Source organism: Sapajus apella, unplaced genomic scaffold (genome assembly GCF_009761245.1).
Source record: "Sapajus apella isolate SASKATOON/1434 unplaced genomic scaffold, GSC_monkey_1.0 scaffold121, whole genome shotgun sequence".
NCBI classification, from domain to species: domain Eukaryota; kingdom Metazoa; phylum Chordata; class Mammalia; order Primates; family Cebidae; genus Sapajus; species Sapajus apella.
In genome coordinates, this window is record NW_022437061.1 from 94,325 (window position 1) to 119,124 (window position 24,800).

Consider the following 24,800-nt stretch of genomic DNA (forward strand, 5'->3'; position numbering starts at 1 on the left):
CACCCTCTGAGCTTTCACTGGGAGCTGCAATCCTGAGCTGTTCCTAAACGGCCATCTTGGCGGGATTCAGAAGTGTTTTTGATCTTCATTTAGAAATTTGGTGATGTTCTGTGACCAGAAATATGCTATAGGAACTTAACTTTTTTTTATATCGATCATCGTATGGTAAAATTGTCTTTTTGCTTAAAGTTGCAGTTTCCAAGAACATACCAACAACATTAAGTAAGGACTTACTGGATGTGTAACAAAAAGTCCTGTTAGGTCCTAGGACTACTACTTAAGTACTAGTCAATGTTTACTTTGAGAACATGTTTGCAGTGAGTTGTGTATGTGTGACTATATCAAACAATGAAATTTATTCCAGTCTTTGCAATCTCTTTAGTGAGTTGCCTGTGGTGTACATTACATGTAAGCTTAATGCTTGTTTAATAAAAAAGCTGATTTTTTTTCTGTCTTCAGCCTTTTAGAAGAGGTTTTCGATGCTGGCAGGAGATTTTGTCTTTAATTATATTTCCCCAACATCCAAAGACTTCTTCAGAAGATCACTGATAGCGGCAGTGGAAAGATAGAAAATACAGTCATGAGTTGCTACACCACCATTTCCCCAGCTCTGGCAGCAGTGTGTTGGTGTGTAGAGCATCTCTGGGTGTGTGGGAAAAAAGAACAAGAAATCGTAAGCCAGTGATCTCAGTTCTGTCCTTTAGAACATAAAGGAAAATCAGACCAAACTCAGCTAATTCCTGCCCTAACAGAGAGCATTTAAACCAGCCCTAGCCAGAAGGGACTTTCCAATCCCAGTGATCCTAATTTACGTGCCCAAAAACCTCACCACCAAGGGACAAAGTGATCTGGGTCTCTAAGTAAATTTAAAAGGCAGTCAGAACCATAGGACTGCAACACTTAGGTGAATCCTAGGATGATTTAGGCCCAGAGACAGCAGACTGAGAGGGCATGTGATCTACTGTGACACCAGTGTTGGAAATAAGAGCTTGGAGTCACAAAGGAAATGAGCACTCAAACAAAAGATTTCACAAGGCAAATTTACTTCTGCAAAAGGATGCCAGTCACACTTCTGGTCACTGTGAGAGCACACTGAACAAAGGAGGGAAAGGGTTTTTATTCCTAATGCAGTTAGTCCCTGCTTCGGTGACTTGTCCCCATTGGCTGGAGTTGAACTGTGCAATCTAAGCTGATCCCCACTGGCTATTTCAAATAGAACAGGGGTGTGGGTTACAGCAGCAGGAAGAGAAATTTCAGCAGGGAGGGCTGTTTTCAGAGCAAGTAACTAGTTTCAAAGGGTACTCTTTCCAAATAAATTTACAGATTGGAACCGTGTGGAGAGATTGTTCACAGAGCAGGTAACTAGGAATGGGAAGGTACAACGAAGTTAAACAGGTTAAACTTTTGAAGAGGAACTTACTGTATCTGACAATTTCTACCTCTTGATTTTGTAATTCTTCCTTTTCAAACATTTTCAACATGTCTTGACTCTGTTGTTCTGCTTGTGTTTTTTTTTTTTTTTTGAGACGGAGTTTCGCTCTTGTTACCCAGGCTGGAGTGCAATGGTGCGATCTCGGCTCACCACAACCTCCGCCTCCTGAGTTCAGGCAATTCTCCTGCCTCAGCCTCCCGAGTAGCCGGGACTACAGGCACACGCCACCATGCCCAGCTAATTTTGTATTTTAAGTAGAGACGGGGTTTCACCATGTTGTCCAGGATGGTCTCAATCTCTTGACCTCGTGATCCACCCACCTCGGCCTCCCAAAGTGCTGGAATTACAGGCGTGAGCCACCGCGCCCGGCCTCTGCTTGTTTTTTTAAGAGTAGGAGCTTATCTGAAAAAAGCAAGGGAGAATTGAGGCAGGTTTTGGTGAGAGCTGTTTCAATAAGCTTTTGTGTCAATCCTCAAACACAGGGTCTAATACAGCATACTACAAGAATAAGCACGCTTATTACTATTGCAAGGGGGGTGAGGATTGAGGACGTAAGTCATTACCATTTACTGAACCATTTCTCCATTAAATTCATGAAAGCGTTGTTTATTCCAGAGTTTTTGGCTAGTTCATTGGATAGAGCAGTAAGGCCTTGTAATGCTCTTGTGATGGTTTTGTTGGGGGCAGTATTATTAGGGATAAAAATACAACACTGAGTTCCAATCATGACACAGACTCCATCTTTTTCTGCTAATATCATGTCTAATGCTATCCTATTCTCCCAGACCATTTGACTGGTGGGTCCTAATTGTTCAACAATTCTGATACCAGCAGTCGAGAAAGTGATGGCATCACCTCTCCTGTAATTCCAGGCTTCACAGGTTGTGGCTCCAAAAGAGACCACTTTCTTCTGCCTAAAAAGAGGATAGGGAAGAATGGGGAAGACTTTGTCTTGCATCTTGGATACCAGCTCAGCCACAGCAAGATAGGGCACCTAGGTCACAGTCACGATGACCCCATTCCAGGTCCTGGCTCCCAGATGACATTTCTAGACATGCCCTGAGTCAGAGGGGAATAATGACTTAAGTGTACATTTTAAAATAAAGAGTGTAATTGGACTGTTTGCAACTCAATGGGGAAATTGTTTAAGGAGATGGATACCCCATTCTTCAGGATGTGCTTTCTTCACATTGCATTCCTGTATCAAAACATAACATGTACCCCATATACACACATACACACACACACGCACACACACACACACCAACCATGTACCCATAAAAATAAAAATAATGAAACAAAAAAAAATTGTAAATTGGGGAGGATGTAGGTTAGTTACCTTTTTCAAGGTAGGTTAACCAATCTTCTACCTTCATCAGATGTAGGAGGTCAGCTGTCATGCTATCTGGAGATGTCTGCTCACAAAAGTTCTCAGCTACCTGGAAATCCATCATCATACATAATTCTTTCTGTAATGTAGTATCAAGCATTACAATGTGTCAATAATAATTTTCCAGGTTTCTTCTGGTATTTCCCTATAAAGTTATCTAATTTTTAATGGAACGCCCTTGTACTTTGATAGTTTTCTGGCCTTGGATTCCTCCTACCTTTTTAGATTTTGATATATCAGTTGAGTCACATTGTGGAAATATAATATCTTTCTTGGAAACCATAAGAGCATTAGAAGGCTGTCCAGTAACAGGAAGAAAACAGTATTACTATTTTTTTTTCCATCTGGCATATCTTTTAGGGGGCTAGATTTAACCAGGGATATTAACAAAATTTTTAATATTTTTATTTCTCTCTTCCTTTCCCTTTCTCCCTTCTTAGATATTTGACTCAGATCTAAGTTTATTTTCTCCAAATTGTCCTTGTGAGATTTCTCTCCCATAATTTCTCTCAAGGCTTTTCCTTCCTATTTCCAAAGATAAGTAGGCAGCCATCCTTGAATCAGGCCCTCATCATGTTTTTTTTAGATCCCATCCTTTTTTCTTTTTAAATATTATGTTAGCTATTATGATTTGAGGGTCCGAAAGACAATCCTGCTTACTACAAATCTGATCTAACTCAAAAGGTTGGGTTTCCCAAATTTATGAATCTTTTCCATAATCAATAATTACTCATTATTTCTAGAATATTATAATTAAAAAGCATAAGTGAAGCAGGGAGAAATTCAGGATCTCTAATGCAGCTCCCTTGTCCTTTCTTTCCACAATGCTCCAATTCAGATTAGAGTATTAAGCCTTAAAGTAATATTTGTAGTCAAGTCATTTACACAAAGGAGATTTTAGGTCATACAGCATCTCCATTTATATTCAAACAGTTATCAACTTAGGGGACATTATCCAGGGAGTCATACCCCATAAATCTGTATGCTCTAAGCTTGCTTAAATACTCCTAGACAACTTGGTGCATCATGATAAAATAAAACCATAGAAAGATTCACCTGCTGAAAAATATATTCAAATTGTCTCTCTGGATGTCTACCATTAGCATATTTACAGGGAGTTTTTTTTTTCACCTTTTATTTTAGATTTGGGGGCAAATCTACAGGGCTGTGACATGGGTGTGTGATGCTGAGGTTTGGGATGTGATTGATCTTGTCGCCCAGGTAGAAAGCATAGTACACAATAGGTACTTTTTCAACCCTTGTCCTCCTCCCCACTTTATTAGTCCCCATTGTCTATTGTTCTCATCTTTATATCTATTTATAAACAACATTTAGTTTCCACTTACATATAAGATTATGTGGTATTTGGTTTTCTGTTTCTGCATTCATTTGCTTAGGATAATGGCCTCCAGATGCATTCATATTGCTGCAAAAGACATAATTTCATTGTTTTTAAATGACTGTTTAGTATTCCGTGGTGTATATGTACCACATTTTCTTTATCCAATCCACCATTGATTTCACATTTTTGCTAGTGTGAATACCACTGCAATGAACATACGAGTGTATATGTATTTTTGGTATAATGATTTATTTTCCTTTGTGTATACCCAGTAATGGAATTGCTGGGTTGGATGGTAGTTCTATTTTTAGTTCTTTGAGAAATCTCCAAACCACATTCCACAGTGCCTGAACTAATTTACATTCGCACCAAAATTTTATGTGTTTCTTTTTCCTACAGCCTCACCAAGCTCTGGTTGGTTTTGTTTTGTTTTACTTTGACTTTTGGTAATAGCTATTCTGACTGTACCAATACTACAAAACTATTCAAAATATCAAGGAGGAATATCCTCCCTAACTCATCCTACAAAGCCAGCATCATCCCAATACCAAAATCTGGCAAAGACACAATGACAAAAGGAAACTGCAGGCCAGTATCCCTGTTGAACGTAGATACAAAAATCTTCAACAAAATGCAGAAAACCAAATCCAATAGCACATCAGAAAGTTAATTCAACTTTAACAAGCAGGCTTTATCCGTGGGATGCCAGGTTGGTTCAACATACACAAAATCAATAATTGTGATTCACTGCATAAACAGTAGTATAAACAAGACTCATATGATCATCTCAAAATAGACACAGAAAAAGTAATTGATAAAATCCAATATTTCTTCATCATAAAAAATCTTAATAAAGTAGACATCAAAGAAACATACCTCAAAATAACAAGAGCCATATATGACAAATCCACAGCCAACATCTCACTGAACAGACAAAAGCTGGGAGCATTCCCCTTAAGAATTGAAACAAGACAAGGATGCCCACTCTTACTACTCTGATTAAACAAATTACTGAAGTCCTAGCAGGACCATAAGAAAGAAAGAAAATTCATCCAAATAGGAAATGAAAAAGTCAAATGATCTCTCTTCACCAAACAAATGATCCTATAGCTAGAAAACCCTCAAGAATTCACCAAAAGGCTCCTAGAACTGATAAATAACTTCAGTAAAGTTTTAGGATACAAAATTAACTTACAAAAATTTGCAGCATTTCTGTACTCCAATAATATTTAAGCTTACAGTCAAGAACAAAATCCTGTTTACCATACCCATACACACTTAAAAATACCTAGGAATATAGCAAACCACCATGGCATGTACGTACCTATGCAATAATCCTGCAGGACGCAGAATGTGCACATGTATCCTAGAGCCCAAAGTACAATACAAAAAAAAAAAAATACCTAGGAATACATCTAATCAAGATGGTGAAGAATTTCTAGTAGGAGAACTACAAAACACTGCAAAAATAATGGGAAAATATTCCATGCTTGTGGATCAAAAGAAATAGTGTTGTTAAAATCATCATTATGGGAAAAGTAATCAACAGATTCAACATTGTTTCTATCAAACCACTAATGGCACTTTTCAGAGAATTAGGAAAAAAAAAAACTAAAAAATTCATATGCAACCAAAAATTAATTCAAAAAGCTAAAGCAATTCTAAGCAAAAGGAATGAAGCCAGAGACATCACATTACCCAACTTGACTATACTATAAGGCTACAGTAACTAAAAAAGCATGGTACTGGTACAAAAACAGATACATATATGAATGGAATGGGAAAGCCCCAAAATAAGGCCATAAATTTTCAACCATCTGATCTTTGGCAAAGTTGGCAAAAGAAGTAGGGAAAGGACACCTTATTTAATAAATGGTGCTGGGATAGCTGACTATCAGTATAGGAGAATAAAACTGGACCCCTACCTATCACCATAAAAAAATTAATTTAAGATGGATTAAAGACTTAAATATAAGATGTCAAACTATAAAAATTCTAGAATAAAATCTACAAAATGCCCTCCTGGAAATTGGTATCAGCAAAGAATTTATGACTAAGTCCTTAACAATTGCAACAAAAATAAAAATTGATAATTGGTACCTAATTAAAGAGACTCTACACAGAAAAAGAAACCATCAGCAGAGTAAAGTGACAAACTACAGAATGGGAGAAAATATAAACTATGCATCTAACAAAGGACTAACGTTCAGAATCTATAAGGAATTTAAGCAATTCAAGCAAGAAAAAAAACCATCAAAAATTGATAAAAGGACATGAACAGACACTTGTAAAAGAAGACATATAGGGAGATTCAATCAGTCTGTCTTCTTTCCCTGGGGTGTCCCTCTAAGAATGAGAGGGAATGGATTGCAGAGCTGTGGTGTACTCATTTCTTTCCTATCTTCTTAATACATTTATGATTTAAAAGCACACATTGAAATGAACCTGCAAATAAATCTAAATCAATCACTTGAAGCCATCCAATAATGCTTGAAAATGTGGCAATTTTATTTGGATCACAAAATACATGTCTTATACGTTATTGTGAACATAAATGAGGTTTGTGATATTGTAGATGAATATGTAGTTAAATAAACAATGCGTGAAGACAGTAATTAACACAAAAGTTCAAGAAATGTGGTGGATAGGATCATGGACCATGTGAGGAGTCCTGAGCTCTAGATCTCGTTTCATTCTAACCTCAGGCAGGTTACAAGACTTCTTTTTATTGCGTCTTCCTATTTATTAAAATAAATGGATGAATTAATAATCACTAGGTTGTTTTTCTATGAGTCCTCAGAATTTTTATTTTTGATGTCCATATGTAATTACAAATATTATATTTAACTAGGAAACTTTACATTAAAATACATGTGTCTCATGCCCCACCTCAGATCTGTTAAGTCAGAATCTTCAATATGAAGTCCTAGAATCCATATATTTTTAAGCATGTCTCAGTAAATCAGATGATTAATTACACCTTAAAACTATCTACATAAGTCAGTACTGAAGACATGTTTATTAAAAATATAGGTGACAAAGCCAAAAGGGCAGAATATATAATTCATAGAATATAGAATTAGTGTTCTGTTAGTTATTCAAGTGGACAAAGAGGAAATGAGAAACTTCACAAAATAAAAGAATGGTTTATGTTGAAAACATAAATTACATTAATACAGAATAGTTGAGAACAAGTTTTCTTCAGTCATAAAATTAAAATGTACTATATATATTTATATAGATAAATAATAAGTTTAGGGTGCATAAAGTCTAAACCAAGATAATACTCACACTTTTCACAGGGACTATAAGTTGAAGGGAAAATGAATATATATTTAGAACATCAAAAAATGCAAGGGGAATAGTAAAACCAATTGGGGCACTGAAGTTAGCTAATATGAGAAAGAGAACACCAACATGAAATGCAAAAATTTTCTTTGTTTCTTCCAAAGGGTCAAAATATGAACAAGGTATTTCTTTTAATTCTTCTGCTCCGCTGTACTCAGAATAAGGACATGATGGCCTATCCATATTAATCACATTCTTCTCTCCTCTTCTTACTAATATATCTTGAGTCAAGTGTCCAGCCCTGACCCATTCAATCACCTCTAGGAATGTGAAATTTCATGGCACAGACTTGGTTGTTGGTTACTATGGCTGAGGTAAGAGTTTAAATAAATATGAGTGTTATCTACACAGATGAACGAATTACTTGAGCTAATGGGGGAAGATTTTACCTCAGAAACAAGAAAAGTTTTTAAAGTAACTACAGCTCTCCAGACAGAAATAGGTAGAAGTTTCTGATTTGTAAAGGAGATTGGAAAAGATGCAATTTAGAGCCCTTTTATGAGAGTCTGTATTTCAATTTCATTCTTAAATAGAAAAAATATTAAACATGTAAATACAATAAAAGTCCATTTCTACAAGCTAGGAAATCTACTTCATTTAGCCAAAATATCCATTTGAAATTGTACATAACTTTTAGAATAAATATAGATATTTATACATTTTATTATTAATAGCGAAAAGGTCAGAACACAGTAGACAATAACGTTTAACTGAAAAAAATTAAATGTCAGAAAAAATTTATATTTTTAAATAATTTGAGTAACTATTCAGTACAGATAATAAAACATTTTCTCTTTCTGAAAAATACTATTATTGATTTTTAAAAGGATGCCTTCTGTAGCACTGATGTATAACTCTAAGAAAAAGGTAGTAATTTGTGGATAAAACCACCTATTTATTATGACTGTATGATTTTAGAGAAATATTCTAATTCACAGCAAATTTTGCTACTTTGACTTTCATAAGCATTTTTAGCCATTCTTAAAATACAAATAAATTGCTATTTTAGTCACTATTCCTGTATTCTTTCACTTATTCTAGAGAAAAGTGACTAAACTATTTTAACCAGGTCTGAGAATAGCTGATTGCAGAAGCTCACTGAGAATTCTAACATTCCTTCCTCTATGTATTCATTATTTACTATGCTGTCTCTTTCCCAAGCCTAAAATTCCACAAGTATGTACTCCTAAAATTGCAATGTACTGATTTAGGCCATCCTCTGCCCTGCTTTGGCTGAGCCTAGGTGTATTAGTAAATTTTCACACTTCTGATAAAGACATACCTGGAACTGGAAACAGAAAGAGGTTTAATTGGACTTACAGTTCCACATGGCTGGGGAGGCAACAGAATCATGGTGGGAGGTGAAAGTCACTTCTTACATGGCAGTGGTAAGAGAAAAATGAGAAAGAAGCAAAAGCGGTAACCCCCGATAAATCCATCAGATCTTGTGAGACTTATTCACTATCAGGAGAATAACATGGGAAAGACCAGCCCCCGTGATTCAATTACCTCGCCCTAGGTCCCTCCTACAGTATGTGGGAATTCTAGGAGATAAAGTTCAAGTTGAGATTTGGCTGGGGATGCAGCCAAACTGTATCTTTCTACCCCTGGCCCCTCTAAATCACATGTCCTCACATTTCAAAACCAATCATGCCTTCCCAACAGTCCTCCAAAGCCTTAACTCATTTCAGCATTAACTCAAAAGTCCACGGTCCAAAGTCTCATCTGAGGCAATGCAAGTCACTCTGCCTATGAGCCTGTAAATCCAAAGCAAGCAAGTTACTTCCTAGATAGAATGTGGTACAGGTATTCGGTAAATACAGCAGTTTCAAATGAGAGAAATTGGCCAAAACAAAGGGGCTACAGGGCCCATGCAAGTCCTAAATCCAGCAGGGCAGTCAAATTTTAAAGCTCCAAAGTGATCTCCTTTGATTCCAGGTCTCTTATCCAAGTCACACTGATGTAAGAGGCAGGTTCTCATGGTCTTGAGCAGCTCCATCTCTGTGGCTTTTCTGGGTACAGCCTCCCTCCTGGCTGCTTTCATGGGCTGGCATTGAGCATCTGAGGCATTTTCAGGTACACTGTGCAAGCTGTAGGTGGATCTACCATTCTGGGATCTGAAGGACAGTAGCCTAATAGAAGCTGGCAAGTAAATTTTTGTCAAGCATTTTGGTCTATTGTCTTTCTCCTCGCTTGGCTAGAATGCCCATCTGCACTATCTAGTTTAACACATTTTCTTCTCTGCAGCAAGTTTTAATCTTTGAAATATTTTGATGTTGCTAGACAAGAAAGATATACGTTTTAAATTCTACTTTGTATTATTGGTGAGACTGAACACTTACATTGTGTTTATTAGCCATTATTACTTATTAGCTCAATAATCAATTTATAAGAAATTTGTATGTTAAATATAAGATTTTACTAGTTTCACATAATTGTTAAGTTTTACATAAATAATTGCCAATTTTTGACTTTTTAATTTTACTTTTAACTGAATGATATATTGTTTACAATGTTAAAGATGTTTACATAAATGGTTATTTCAGAAAACCTTGGAAAATTCTACTTGCAAACTGACGGGGCTTCTGAGCATGTGCTATATTACTATTATTCATCTAAGAAGAGATGAAATTGATAACTTTGCAATATTAACACAGAAGCAAGGGCACTACAAGGACTTGAGCAAATCCTTTGAAAAACATGTATAAATGTTGTAAGACAGTATTTGAAAAAGAAATGGCAGAAAATGAGATTAATTATTTCCAATATTCATATTTTTTCTTCCCGAGTCCAGGAAAACTGCACATCATGCTACTGTTATGGGATATTTGGGGTGTCACTTCACCAGCTGGCAAACTCTGTGGCCAGTGGTGGTTTTGCCTGAGTTTTGCTCTGGTCTGCTGGGCTTGTTCTGTCCACTTGGCCTGGCAGGCTGCATTCAACTCCAACTACTTGCCTGGATCCCACATCTGCCAAGGGCTAGCCAGACACAGTGCAGTGAGAGGTGTGTGAGCAAGCATGGCATCCAGCCACTGCACACAGCCAGGCATGCCAGTGGCAGTGGGTTAGCAGCTCCAGGCACTGGCATGGGCACTGGCTCCTTGTGAGGCTGAAGCTGGACCAGGTATACCATAAGCAATTTCCACAGCTGACACCAGAGAGCTTGGTGTGGCTCCCAGAAGCTTGGAAATGCCAGGAACTGCAGAGCCCTAAAGAGGTTGTCACTGCCCTGGTTCGGGGAGCTCCTAAGTCTACACCGCCTGAAGGGCCACAGCTCTTCTCTCCTTTCTTCTCCCCTTCTTGTCACCTGCAACTTGGCAGGCAAGGGACATGTTTTATCCCTGTTAGTATTACAGCTCTTTAGCCCCGCCTTCAGCAGGTCCTGAGTTCTTGTTCTGTGTCCAGGAAGAATGAGGTACATGGACAAGTGGAGGGTGAGCAAGACTAAGAGGAACTTTACTGAGCAATAGAATAGCTCATAGGAGACCCACAGTGGGCAGCTCCTCTTCATAACCAGGGTGTCCTGACAAGTGTTCAGCTCTCAGCAAAAAGGGTAGCTCCTTTCTGGAAGCAGGTCATCCCAATGAGTGTTCAACTCTTAGCAGAGAGGGTAGCTGCTCTCTGCAGCTGGTTGTCACATCGTTTCCTCAGCTCTTAGCAGTGAGGTTAGTTCCTCTCTGTAGTTGGTTGTCACATCATTTCCTCTTCTCTCAGCAGAAAGAGTAGCTCCTCTCTTAAACAGGTTGTCCCAATGAGTGTTCAGCTCTCTGCAGAGAGGATAGCTCCTCCCTGCAGCTGGTCATCCTATTGTCTCTCTGAATCTGGCTGAGTCTGGGGCTGTTATGGGCCTCAGAGGGGAAAAAGTATACATTGATTGGTCCATGGGCAGCCATAGGAGAGCCCAGAAAAGGCACCACAAGTTTCTACTCTGGTTCACAGAACAAGCAGCTTTGCCCCGAGTCTTCAACCCCTCTCCAACTTGAAGGTGGGACTTCACTCAGGACCTGCCACCTTCCACCCAGGAGCCTGTCTGCCTCCTGCTGCCATTCATGAGCTGCCCTCAGCCCTGCCTCAGCCTCTCTTCTATGATGTTGGCACCCAAAGTCTGGAGGGGGATGAGGTGGCAGGGAGTGGCACGTCAGTGCTTTCCTGAGCATGTTCACACCCACCGGGTTGCAACAGTGCCTGGGCCCAGCCTCAACTTTGCTCCATGATAAGAGTGGGTGCTGACAGCATGGAGAGGCCAGGCAGCAGCAGCAGACACCTCTGAGCCTGTGGGGTCAAAAGGGGATCTTCCTGGGCTCCTGGAATTGCAGAGGTCCCTGGGTCTGTAGCTGCAACTTGGGCAGCTGCAGCTGTGTCCAGGAGGGCAGGGCCCCTGCTTCCTTCCAGCTCCCACAGGCTCCATGGAGTGTGGCATTGCTCTGGGCCCTGTTCTGCCCTAGGGCCTCTTTCTGCCTGCCTCTCCATGCCTGAACGTACTACTCCTGCTCCCCACTGGCAGGTGACTTGGCCCCACCCCATTGCAGCAGATCCCAGGGCAGCCAGCAAGGGGCATGTGGTATGGTAGCCCTGGCCAACCCCAGACAGATGAACCCAAGGCTCCGGGCTAGCCCTGCAAGTCCTGGCTGCACCTTTGGCTGAGTGCATACAGGTCCCCAGTATGCAATGGGAAGTGAGGTTGAGGCAACAGTGGAGGCTCCAGTCCTAGGAGTGGGTTCTGCCTGGCTGTGTAAGGGTAGGTGTGGTGCAGTCATCTGCCTTGGGGGGATGGGACCTAGGTGACCCACTGCTGCTACCATAGCCACTCCTGCCACCACCAATTGTGCCTTTCTGCTACAGCCAGCAGGATGGCAGCAACTGCTCCAAGGGCCTGTTACTCCTTTCACTACTTTGTGACATTTCTACTAGAGAGTTGAGAGGGCCTGGCTCTCAGTACCCCCATTAAGAAAAAAAAATGTATAATTAGAAATAGTCATTGCCAGTCATTTGAGTTATAAGTGGGTGCTTCCCCATTGGGAGCAATTGGCAGGCACTGTTCGGGAGGTTTGTCTTCAGCAGCTTCCTTTTCCCAGTAAGAAAGCATCTCAACAGCATGGGCATTCAAACTAAACCGTCAGTGGGACTAGCTGAGCAGTGAGGGCACACAGGCATGGTTATCACCTAGTATTATTTATTTTATCTAAACTCTTTGTCCTTTGATAATCTTTAACTGGATCCACAGCTTGGGCTCCAGGCTCAGGTTTTTGGCTTCCCTTGCTTGAAGAATTGAGCAGAGAGCCTTACCTCCATGGTAAGTGTTCCAGATCCAAACAAGAGTTCACAGACTGAGAGAGGGAGCAGCAATGCAGTTTATTGAGCAAGTGAAGATAAAGCTTCTACAGCATGGAAGGGGACCCAAGCGGATTGCCGTTGTTGGTCAGGGCTGCCTAGGCTTATAACCCCAAGTAATTCTGAGTTGCTGAGTGTTTGTCCACTAGTCCTGTGTGGGGAGAGGCTTTGTGACCATGAGTCGCCTAATCTCTCTTCTGAGTTGCTGCTTGCCCCTTGTCCTGTGTGGGGAGGGGGCTTGTGACCATGAGTCACCTGATTTCTTCTTCTGGTGGTTGTTTTCTAGTTTCTATTGAACTGGCAAATAGTATGAGAATGTGGTTGAACAGCTGATACTTTGAATACAGACTCCTGATATGGTTGAAGTACCCGTGTTGAACTTTTCCCATGCTAGGATTTCCAAAAGATTCCCCTTTGACCCAAAAGGTTTTATTCCCTCAATCTCTCTCTCTTGGTATTTTGAAAGTGTTTTCAATCCCTTTAAAAAATCAAGTGATAAGTGAGTGAGTATCTGCAAAATAGATAATTACTTCTGATTGAGGCAAATATTCAAACAGCTAGAATGTATATATTTTCTACACTCATGGATGAACACTTGACTGAATATAAAATTGTGGCATCACACATTTTCTTTCAGCATTATATTTTCTGATATTTAGCACTGTAGAGGGGCATTCAAAGTGAGAATGACTTCCGTCACATAGCTACCTATGATTTTTTTAAAAATCATTTTTGTTTTTTAAGTTGAATTGTGGGTGAGATTTTTTTCTTTTAATTTAAAAGACAGTGCTTTCATCAATTTTAATAAGAATTTGAATGATTTTTTTCAGTCTTCAGATTCAAGGTTGTTGTTTACATGTTTGTTGTAGTCAAAAACTCTTTCTCATGTCATAGTGCCGTCATTTCAGCTTCCGCTTTTCTTCTCACACCTTCCTTGGGAGTATTTCCTTCCAAGATTTCATCTTTGTTTTATGTTATAATTTTTTTCTATCATTTCTATAATTTTCTGCCTCTTTCCATTTATTATTGATCATTTTCTTATATGACTGTTTTAACATAAGGCAAATTAGATGTTAAGGCAAATAGAATTACTAGTAATAAAATGAGTAATCAAATGATGATAAAAGTTATATTTCACAGGGAAAGTTGTTAAATTCAATACTGATTTTATATCCGTGTGTGTGTGTGTGAGAGAGAGAGAGAGAGAGAGGGAGAGAGAGAGAGTGTGTGTGTTCTGATATATGTTGGCAAAATATAGTCCCCAAATGTACAAAGCCTAAGTTGAAAGGTATGCAGATTACCACACGATAATCTTCAGAGCCCTTGAATGTGTTACGTTTATGGAAGAAGAAACTTTGCAGATGTGATTAATATCAGGGACCTCAAGATGGCAAAATTATCCTGGATTAATATAGGTGTGGCCAATGTATTCATGAGTCTTTAAAAGTAGAAGATTTTTTTAGCTGTTGTCAGAGAATGATGACAACATGAAAAACATTTGATATCCCATGCTGGCTCTGAAATACAAGGAGCTACATGTAAGAACTAGGGAGAGGCCTCCAAAAGTTGGGAAAAAAAAAAAAGAAAATGGATTCTCCTTTTGAGCCTCTAAAAAAGAATGCAGCCATGCTGACACCTTGATTTTAGCCCTGTGATACCCATGTTGGACTTCTGATCTACAGAACTGTAATATAATAAATGTGGGTTAAGTCATATACTTATACTCATATCTCCCATTCTAATACAAAACCATTGGGGTCATGCTAGCACTCTCCCTTGTTCATTATAACTTTTTTCTCTGACAGCAAGAAATATGGTTCTCATCTTCATTATATTTGTGCAAACATAGTAGATATATAAAATAATTTCAGAATTTGTAATCCATACCACTATGAGAAACACATTTTTAAAATCAAACTGTTTTTAAACAGCCTGTCCTGGTTTTAGCCTGATAGTATATAATAAAAATATTGTTTTACAAAATTACTTAAGTCAACTGCTTTCCCAAGACAAGGGAGGTTCTCATCTTCATAGCAGCCACTTCCAGCCTAGCATTTCTGCCTGTTGGCTTGAATTACTAACGAATCACCAAACTCTGTAAGGGAAAAATAGGCTCAGACTATTGGTCTCACTTTCTGCATTTCTTGGGTATTTACACCTTTTTATTGTTGTTTTTGTTGTTGCCTTGTCAGCTTTGAACTGGTTTTTTGCTCATAGGTCCATTAGATTGCTGAAAGCTCTCAAAATTCAGTTTCTTCAGCTTTTAATACCCACTTTCTGCTTGTTTGGTAAGCATCTCTATCCACGAAATTTGTGAATCAACAACTACTTGAAAAGAAAAGTGCTTCTGTATAGAATGTCAAAATCATCTCAGGAGTTTTATTTTCCCTGGAATCTTGATTCTTTAAGTCTTGGCTGTCTTAGCTACTCTCCAAAGCTTTCAAATAGATGGGGGTTGTTTGATTGTGTGCTTGTTTTTCCACTTTTTTACTTGTTCTTAATAGAAGGATTAGCCAGTTACAAGCTATTTTTTACAGGTAGAAGGGAAAATCCAGAAAGCCTGTCACAGTTTCCCTAGATGATATTTTTAGTGTTTAGTTTTAGTTTGTGTTTCTTAGTTAATCCAAAATTAGAAGCCTGCCACTATAACTTCTCCTGTCCTCATTATTTATAATGGATTGGCTTTGAATTTAAATGGCATGGTATTTATCATTTAGTACATTTACTATTTGATGAGAGTATATGAGTCCTTGCAATCAGGCTACCATATTGGCCTGGAAGTGTCAATAAAGTTGGAATCAAGTTTTCTTTTTTCTTACTCAAAGAATTGAACACTTTTTTTTTAGCCAAAATACTTTTATAATTAATTAAGCTAAAATATGTGATATTTATTTTGAATAATCCCAGAATTATTTTCGTGGAGTCATTTACCCTAGGGTATATCTTCAATTAGGGATATACTCACAAAAAGTATTTTACAGACTTTGGGGGAAAATAGAGTGAATTAATGTGAAAATTGCTCATAAATCAAATAAAACCATAAATGGATTAGCTTTTATCTTTCCAAATGCACCATTAAATAAAGCAATTATTTACTTAATTCAATTATGTTTCAAAATAATGTTGACTATTTTTCTATACAGACAAACGAGTATTCTGAAAATGATAGGGTGTGGCTCACATAAATGTATCTTCCTCTGTGCAACCCCCAATTTCCCAGATTATCCAAGTGGGTTAGCTATGACCCAGGAAGGCATCAGCAGTGAGTTTAAAAGTGATCATTGGTAATTTAGTTAATGTGAAATAATCTTGGAAAAGCTCTTCTCTCACTGATCCCCATTACCTTGGCAAAATATATAACTCATTCCTTCTATCAATGCTCATGTTGTTGTCCTGCCAATTAATTCCATTCATATTCAAAGTAGTCTCAGTCATGTTCCATTTCAATCGATTTTATCTGCATGTCACACTGGCCACAGAGTGGTCACATTGCACAGCAGGTGATGCTGGCTACGAGCTGTCCCGCAGTCTCTCAGTCACTGTACTGATGGAAGCATGTGCTTACTTACTTATTTCTTATTCATCAAATATTCATGCAGTGCTGGGAGCACATTAAGGAAATAAAAGTGAATGAGACATATTATTTTGGAGAACAGATATCTTTATAAATAGATTTTTCAAGTATAAAAATAATTACCATTTGTGTGTTGCTTCATAGATTATACCACATTCTCACATGGTATGCCTCAGTTAAGTCCATGATATAGGTATCATATTTGAAACACCTATCTTCAATGTATGAAATGCTACATGTAAGTTTGGGTAATGGTGATTACTCCTAGGCAGCAAATCAAAGAAAAGAGAATTCACTTTGTATGAGGTGAAATGCCCTTTCCTAATGTCCAATAGAACTATCAACAGATAATAATATATATCAAAGAGCACAGTAGAAAAAAACAATGTGGTTTATATCTTTTCCTTTCATTTGCCATTCTCTGTCCCTTTTGTTTTCGATGCATTCATACTTTTGATAAAATCTTTTTTTCATCTTAGAATCCTTAGGCAGATCTTTATCTCGTGTTCTCTTATGTGAAGCTTATAAACTGACCCACCACTGTACACTATTTGGAAGAAGACAAAACCTATATTAAAGTCTTTAGGTTTCTTATTTTAACCTTCATTCTACCTATATTTCAGAATCCACTGCTTGATATTTTTAACATAGTTAAATTCTTGCCTATTAGTGGCTGAAGTTGAGAAGATGCTTAATAAGTGTTCATCAAATGGATGAATTATCCATCACTAAGTTAATATATTAGACACCCATTTAGTAAGTGCTTGCTATGTGTCAGGCATAGTACTAATGCTTCTCATGGATGGTCTCAGTTAATCCTCAGATCAACCCTAAGACATAGATAGTTTACTAACATCATCCCCATTTTACAAATGAGAAAACTGAGGCACAGCACTACAACAACTTAACAACAAGTACATAGCTGGTTATGGAAATAAATTCAGACCTATGTCTTTACCATGCTATGAGCTGCCTTTAACGTCTGACCAATTATATACATCTTTATATTTATTAAAAATATCTGAATTTGATTAATTAAGGTCTATTTTTTTCCAAATATATTGCATTTCTCAATTTTATTCCCAAACAATAAAGCTAAATCTTAGTGTTTCAAAATAATATCTGTAAATATCAATCAACTTTAGTGTTGATTGTGAAAATCACATCAAGGATTTTTATACAACTAATAACAAACCCTGACAAATTTAGCTCCAGACACAGACATTGCTATCATCAAAATAAGAGCTAGCTTGAGAACATAAATGACATTTTGAGTTTGTTCTTTCAATATTAAAATATAGAAAACTCATAGTGAAAAAAATTTCCATTTAAATGTTATCCTTTGGATTACTTACTAAATAAAAATTTTAAGAGAATATAAAGTCTTTTTTTTTTTTTTTTTTTTTTTTTTGAGACGGAGTCTTGCTCAGTCGCCAGGCTGTAGTGCAGTGGCACAATCTCGGCTCACTGTAAACTCCACCTCCTGGATTTAAGCGATTCTTCTGCCTCAGCCTCCCTAGTAGCTGGGACCACAGGCATGTGGCACCACGCCCAGCTATTTTTGTTTTATTTTTATTTTTTTATTTTTAGTAGAGACAGCATTTCATCATGTTGGCCAGGATGGTCTTGATCTCTTGACCTCATGATCCGCCTGCCTCAGCTTCCCAAAGTGCTGGGATTACAGGCGTGAACCACCGTGCCTGGCTAAAATAATCTTTTAAAATAGACTTTATATCAGGAATGTCTACCAGTATTAAACAATTCAACCGAAAGAAATACCTTGGGTCATTTCACCTCTTGAAATATTATTCTGCAAAACCTGCTGGCATCAGTTTTTTTGGTTTTTAGCATATACAACATAAAATAATCTGCAATTTCAAAACACACTTTTATCAAAGTGTTGAGATAAAAATGTAATATATAAAAATTACATTTTAATGGTCACTATTGTATGTGACCTATGATAAATATGTTTATACATGTATATAAACACATACATATAATAAATGCTTATACATGTATATACGTGTTTTTCTTGATTTTTGTGAAGCCAATGAAAAGCATGGACTAAATTAAGTTTTTATGTAATGTAAAATTTTGGTTAAACAGAAATATATAAATGTGAATCATTTCATGTTTTTATTTTGTTTCTAAGGGAATATTCATTTTAAATAAAATCCATTCTGCATTTTAAATGTTTTTTAAAAAAGAGTTTTTGGTAATAAAAGCTCATTTTGTTTCAGAGAATGGAGAGTGATTCAAGTTTCCTGGAGAAAAAGAGCTTATGTTAAGGCTGCACACACCTTTCATAAGGGAGATGGGCATCAGAGGAAAAGAGGAATATTAGTAATTCACTATCCAAGTGCTTTCCTTTCCCCCAGCAGCAAGAAGAGTTCAAGGAACTGTAATATTTCTTCATTAACACAATGCTGAATACCAACAGGATACTGATCTTCAATTAAAGTCATTAGAAGTATCCTCAGTTTTAAATCTAAGAAAATTCTCGTCCTTTGAAATATTAATGTATTTTAACCAAACTCTTAAATACAGCTTAGGCAATATTGCTCCAGAGATGTGAACTACTGTGAATGGCTTTAATTGAAGATATGTCGGGATAATTTTAATGTATGACATTCTGAGTAATTAAGGCAGAGTAGTATTGAATGAAGGGAAAAAGGGTGTTTAGGGAAAGATGCTCATATGTATCAATGAGCTTCTACGGCTGTCTTTGTTACACATCTGTGCATACGATTAAGTAGTTTACCTTGCTCATAGTAATTCCATGCCAGAGCTTAGGAAAATTTTGCAGGACGTTTTTATTTGCCTTAGGCAATCCTCACCCATATTGCAGCACTCTGCTTGCTGATAGAGAAGAATACAATTTCAAGGCCATAGACTGTTTTGTTTGACACAGTTTTATCTCTCTAATGAAAATAAGGAAAAATATTTGCCATTAATTTTAGCAATTTTTAACTGCAGGTTATCTGAAAATGTATCAATACATTAGAAATAGAAATAAGAACATGAGCTTTGATATTGACTTACCTTTCAGATTCCTCACACACTACTCAGTTGCTAAGAAGAGCCAGTTTTAGGTGCACCTCCATGAACAAAAGGGGAGACAATATGAAGCCATGTCTGTACTTTTGTGGATGCTTTATTTTGTGTCTACTTTTTGCGCTACCTGTATGTTAATTTCTTTTGGCCATGGTAACGAATTACCACAAATTTGGTGCCATTGGAAAACAGAAATTTATTCTCTTACAGTTCTGGAGTCTAAAAGTCCAAAATCAGGGTGTGGTTGGGCTGTGGACCCTGCAAAGGCTGCAAAAGAGAATCTAGTCATTTCCTCTTCCAGCTTCTCTTGACCAATAATATTCTGTGACTTGTAGGCACATGATTTCAGTCTCCAAGGACAACATCTTTGAATTTCTGTCTGCTGTTTTCACACTGCCTCCTCTTCACTGCATGTAGCCAAATCTTACTCTGCATCCCTTTATGAAGTTACATGCGGTTTCATTGGAGCCAACCAAATAATTCAAGATAACCTCCCTGTCTCAAAATTTTTAATTTAGTCTATGGCCATACAACCCTGAACATGCTCGATCTCATCAAAATTCTTAATTTAATTACATCTACAAAGATCTTTTTCGTGCCATGTAAGATAGTATAGAAGTTCCAGGGTTTAAGACATGGGAACATTTTGAGAAGCCATTTTCCAGCCAACCACAACTTGTTTGTTGGTTAAGAAGTAAAACCAAGTACATATAACCTCAACTGAGTCTAAATTATTTCTGTCAAATTTCCTCAAGCCCAGACCCACCTTTATTACCTAGTCCAGCTCAGAGACACACAAAGCTCTCTGAGAAGACCCCAAGAGTCAAGTACTGCTCAGTAGACAGAGGGTAAATGACTCAAACACTCTGCCTTGTGAGAAAAATATAATCTTCACTTACCTTATTTAACATTCTTTTCATCAGTCTATAATAAAACTTTGACTCTACAATTCATCTTCATTTGATTTTAACATTTTTGAAATCAGAATATGTCTTTTAATCGATGGGTACATTTTCTGTGGTAGCTTTACTACCCTACTAAATTGATTATGCATAACATTTAAAAAAACATAAAAAGGAAGAATGTTAACATATATCTAAACTCTCATAAAAAGGAGGAATGTTAATATATATCTTCCAAGATAATTCTGATGACTTGTGAGTCAATGACTACATGCCTAAATAGATATGCAAATACTGTATCTGTTAGAGAACAGTTTTTCAGTCACAGGGATGGCACTCTCTGTTGTATGTCAACAATAGTTGCATAGTTATCCTACGGCTTAATGAAGTATCCGTCAAGATGGTTTAACTACTTTGTTTTGAATCCAGGCACCTCAAACAACTTTCTGATTATCAAAGATGTTTCTCAATACAGCACTTATAATTTAGATTCACGATGTAAATTGTATGGTTACATTAAAAATATTGGGGACTTCTTAAAACTGTTTCTATACCACATTAATAACCTGTAAGCAAATCTCATGACTTTGAATGTGGAATACTGAGGGTTTTGGAAATATGCATACATTTCTCTCTCTCTCTCTTTCTCTCTCTCTCTCTCTCTCTCTCTCTCTCTCCCTCTCTCCCCTTCCTCCTGTGCTCTGTGTGTGTGTGTGTTTCTAAATCTAACAGGGAATAACTCTGTGTGCTGTAATCAAATAAACAATGCCTTAGAAGAAACTCAAGCCACCCATTACACTCCTAAGTGCTGAGTATAAATTAGTGCTGCTAATTCACACTCCTGCATACAACTGACTAAGGCATTTCCATGGCTGCCAAAGTATATAAACTTGACAATTCTCCATTGATACATGTTGTTGACTTCCTGCAATCATTAAATTTAGACCTGAGATACTTAACATGTAAAAGCCTATCCACATTTCCCAAACTATACACACGATGAATGAACTGTTAGATTAGGCTTTTGATTACATTAGGTTTCTGTGCCTGCAAAGCTGAGAGGTTAACCCTTAATCCCAGTGACATCTCTAAGCTGCAATCATTGAGAACTCACCTGAAAAGCCAGCTGACCTTTCTCTTTATAACATATCTTTCCAACTATAACAATTTCATGAAGTAATTGAATATTTACGGGGAAGGGGCACAATATTGTTTTTTGTTTTGGTTTTTGTTTTACAAATCAGCTTATAGAAAAGTAAGATACTTGTCTTTATCAGATTTTTATAAAGACAAGGAACTTGTCTGTTCTGTTTGCTACTATAGTATTTGGAGCCTAGTACATCTCTTGTCAGTTATTTAATAAATGCTGATTAATGAATCAAAATATCAATACACTAGACCTTCCAACTGAAAATAATAGACATAGATAATGCTTATGCTGGTATAATTTGTATCTTATTCTTATAATATTATATAATTTATATGCTGAAAATGAAACAAATTTTGGAAATTGTGAATAATTTATTTTTAAGATGCGTGTTTAAACAATCTAAAGACTGTTATTTGTTGCAAATATTTTGGTCTAAAACATTCTTCAAATAATTCTAAATAATTGACATAATAGCAGTATGTGGATGAATGTATACAAAAGATCTTATAAGAGAATTGACGTAACTGCTGATACATTGATAATTTATCAGAGATACAGCCTTTCTTCTAATGAATATATAGTATGTTAAATGATGATTTACAGTAATATTTTTAAGTAGGTACAAAGATAATATTTCACATCCTTATAATGATTTAACTATAGTGGTCAAAAGTTTAACGGCAGCCAGGATATACCACACTTTTCATATGTTCTCTACTCTTCCATCACCTTGATCCCACCCATGCACTGAGAAGTTCCACATAAAAATCTGTCTTACATTTGGAGACTGGAAATCAGAATCTGGTTCAGTGAAAGGGTATTTGTAAAAAGAAATTAGATCATAAAAGTTAAAAGTTAAATATATTCCTGATCTTTTATGAAGATTTAGAAATCAAAACCTGTAAATACACATTCAGTTACTGTCCAAAAATTGAACAAGTTATTGTTAAATGACCCAATAGCACACCTTTCTTTCTCACTAATGCAAATCTTGAAGTTAGATTATCACAGATTTAAAGAGGGTTATTAATTTATATAAAATCATCAGTATTTGTTGGTTTTCTTGACAACTTGATAAAAATTTCCTTTTTTGTTGCTGAGATGGAGTCTCACTCTGTCACCCAGGCTGAAGTGCAGTAGCATGATCTCAGCTCATTGCAACCTCCCCTCCCAAGTTCAAGCAATTCTCCTGTCTCAGCCTCCTGAGTAGCTTGCACTACAGGCACGCACCACCACCCTTGACTAATTTTTGCAGTTTTAATAAAAACAAGGTTTCACCATATTGGTCAGGCTGGTCTCTGTCAGGGTCACCACCTGTGGAGGTCTGTCTTGCAGACCCTGACTCAACAACGGACGAATAAAATACACTGACATACACTCTGTTTTTGTCACCACCCTGACCAAACTACCATAGGTCTCGAACTCCTGATCTCAGGTGATTCACCTGCCTCAGCCTCCCAAAGTGCTCAGATTACATGCGTGAACCACTGCACCCAACCGAAAAGAACTTTCTAATTTTCTGCATGGTGTGTACTCAGAAGATGAGAGGATGTCAGCCATAGAGAAGAGAGTTTAAAGTCATGAAGAAGAATGAAGCAGAGAAATGTAAATCCTATGTCTTGAATAAGTAGGAGGTACTGAGCAGTTGCTCTCAACTCACACTACCACTTGGTATGGGGACAAGTTGATTGAAATAAAGGCAGCAGACCAAACTGAACATGTGTTAATCATTGCAAGTTAATTTTATCTATCCAAATAGCCTCCAAATGGAATCATAATATGTTACAGTGGAAAAAAAAAAGACTGTTATAATCAGTAGAAGAGAGTTCATGATTTGATACAGGTAGCTATAATTTATGTGGCTCAAAACACTCTTTTTAGAGCTTTGGCTTAATAACAATTTTGGAAAGAGAAGGAGGAAGAAACACAGCAAGATCTATTGTGTATTGCTGATGTGGAGTGCTTATGTGTGAAGCATAGTGCCAAATACTCTACATATTTTATTCTTTATTTTTACTCTTTCAAATAGAACTGTTATGCCTAATGAAAAATAAGGAATGTGAAACTTGTCAGCACTAAATTAGTATTTGTCTAAAGTTCCAATATTTACATATGGCATAATCAAGATTTGAACCCAGGCCTTTCTGCTTAAAGGTGATGCTCTTAATTGTAATCTAAACATGGGCAGCAGGGGGACTGTGCTGTGGAGTAAGGAGAAAGGCACTCCAAAGACAACCCCCTCACTTACTGCACTCTTCATGAAATAATGTAGGGAAAATATAGTTATAAGCTACTTAACCGTTTATATCTGTTAAGAAACAGCTCAAATGGCATTTTCTTTCTGAAATAACACTTGTTTTATCTCTTCTATTTCTTGTACCTCTGCTTAAAATTTATTTCTGCCTTGTGTTATTAAGCCCCGACTCCCCAATGCAAAAGCAGCACCTGGCACATAGCACTCAGTAAGTCAATGTTGAACTACACTGCTATTACATTACTGTGGTTGTTATTCCTGTGGATATAAATATTTTAAATTTGTTACCATCAATACTAGAATACCTTGTTTTTATTAAGAATTTGTATGCTCTCTACTTAAGTATACTTTTGCAAACAAGAAGCTCTATTTATTTTGATTATTACAAATAATATTAATGAACTCATCTATGTAAATTGTAGATTCAAGAAAATATAGCATAATGTGAATAAGGCAATTTGATGCTTTCTTTGTTAACAGAGCTAAAAGAACAATCCCAATAACAAGTGAAACATGGATTAAAGGAAGATTTCTTATAAAAGTTTTCAATAGTGATTTTATTTTTCTCATCACCCTAAATCTTTTATTAGATCCATCTCAGCAAAGCAGATTGATTTAGGTTATTCAATACGTGCTCTGCCAATTTAACTTAATCCTGAAACAATTTTACCTTTCCTCTAATTGTGCTGAAATTCTATGTAATACTCAATCTTTCAATTAGCAATAATCGCGCCTCGGCTAAACCTCATTGGCTACGATACTGCCACTGCGCAAAGATTAATACACAATCTTTCATCTGCTAAGAGGATGATGCTGACTTATTTCCAGTGAAAACTTCACTTTCACTTTTTTACCTCTAATGGACTCTTTTAATCCAATTACATACTTAAAAAATAATGTCAATGAAACATCATTGATACTTATTGTAATAATCAATCAGACTTAACCTGTCTGTAAAGAGTTGTGAAGACAAATTTCAAATACAGTTTTCATTTGTAAATATATCTTATTCATTTTTTT

At 36.9% G+C, this 24,800-nt stretch overlaps 1 non-coding gene across 1 annotated transcript; it reads right to left on the reverse strand.

Annotated features, from left to right (window-relative positions):
- Nucleotides 1-24,422: 24,422 nt before the first annotated feature.
- Nucleotides 24,423-24,558, reverse strand: LOC116538645. Its single transcript, XR_004263724.1, has one exon. It is a non-coding gene; the product is annotated as a U4 spliceosomal RNA (small nuclear RNA).
- Between the last annotated feature and the right edge of the window lie 242 nt (nucleotides 24,559-24,800).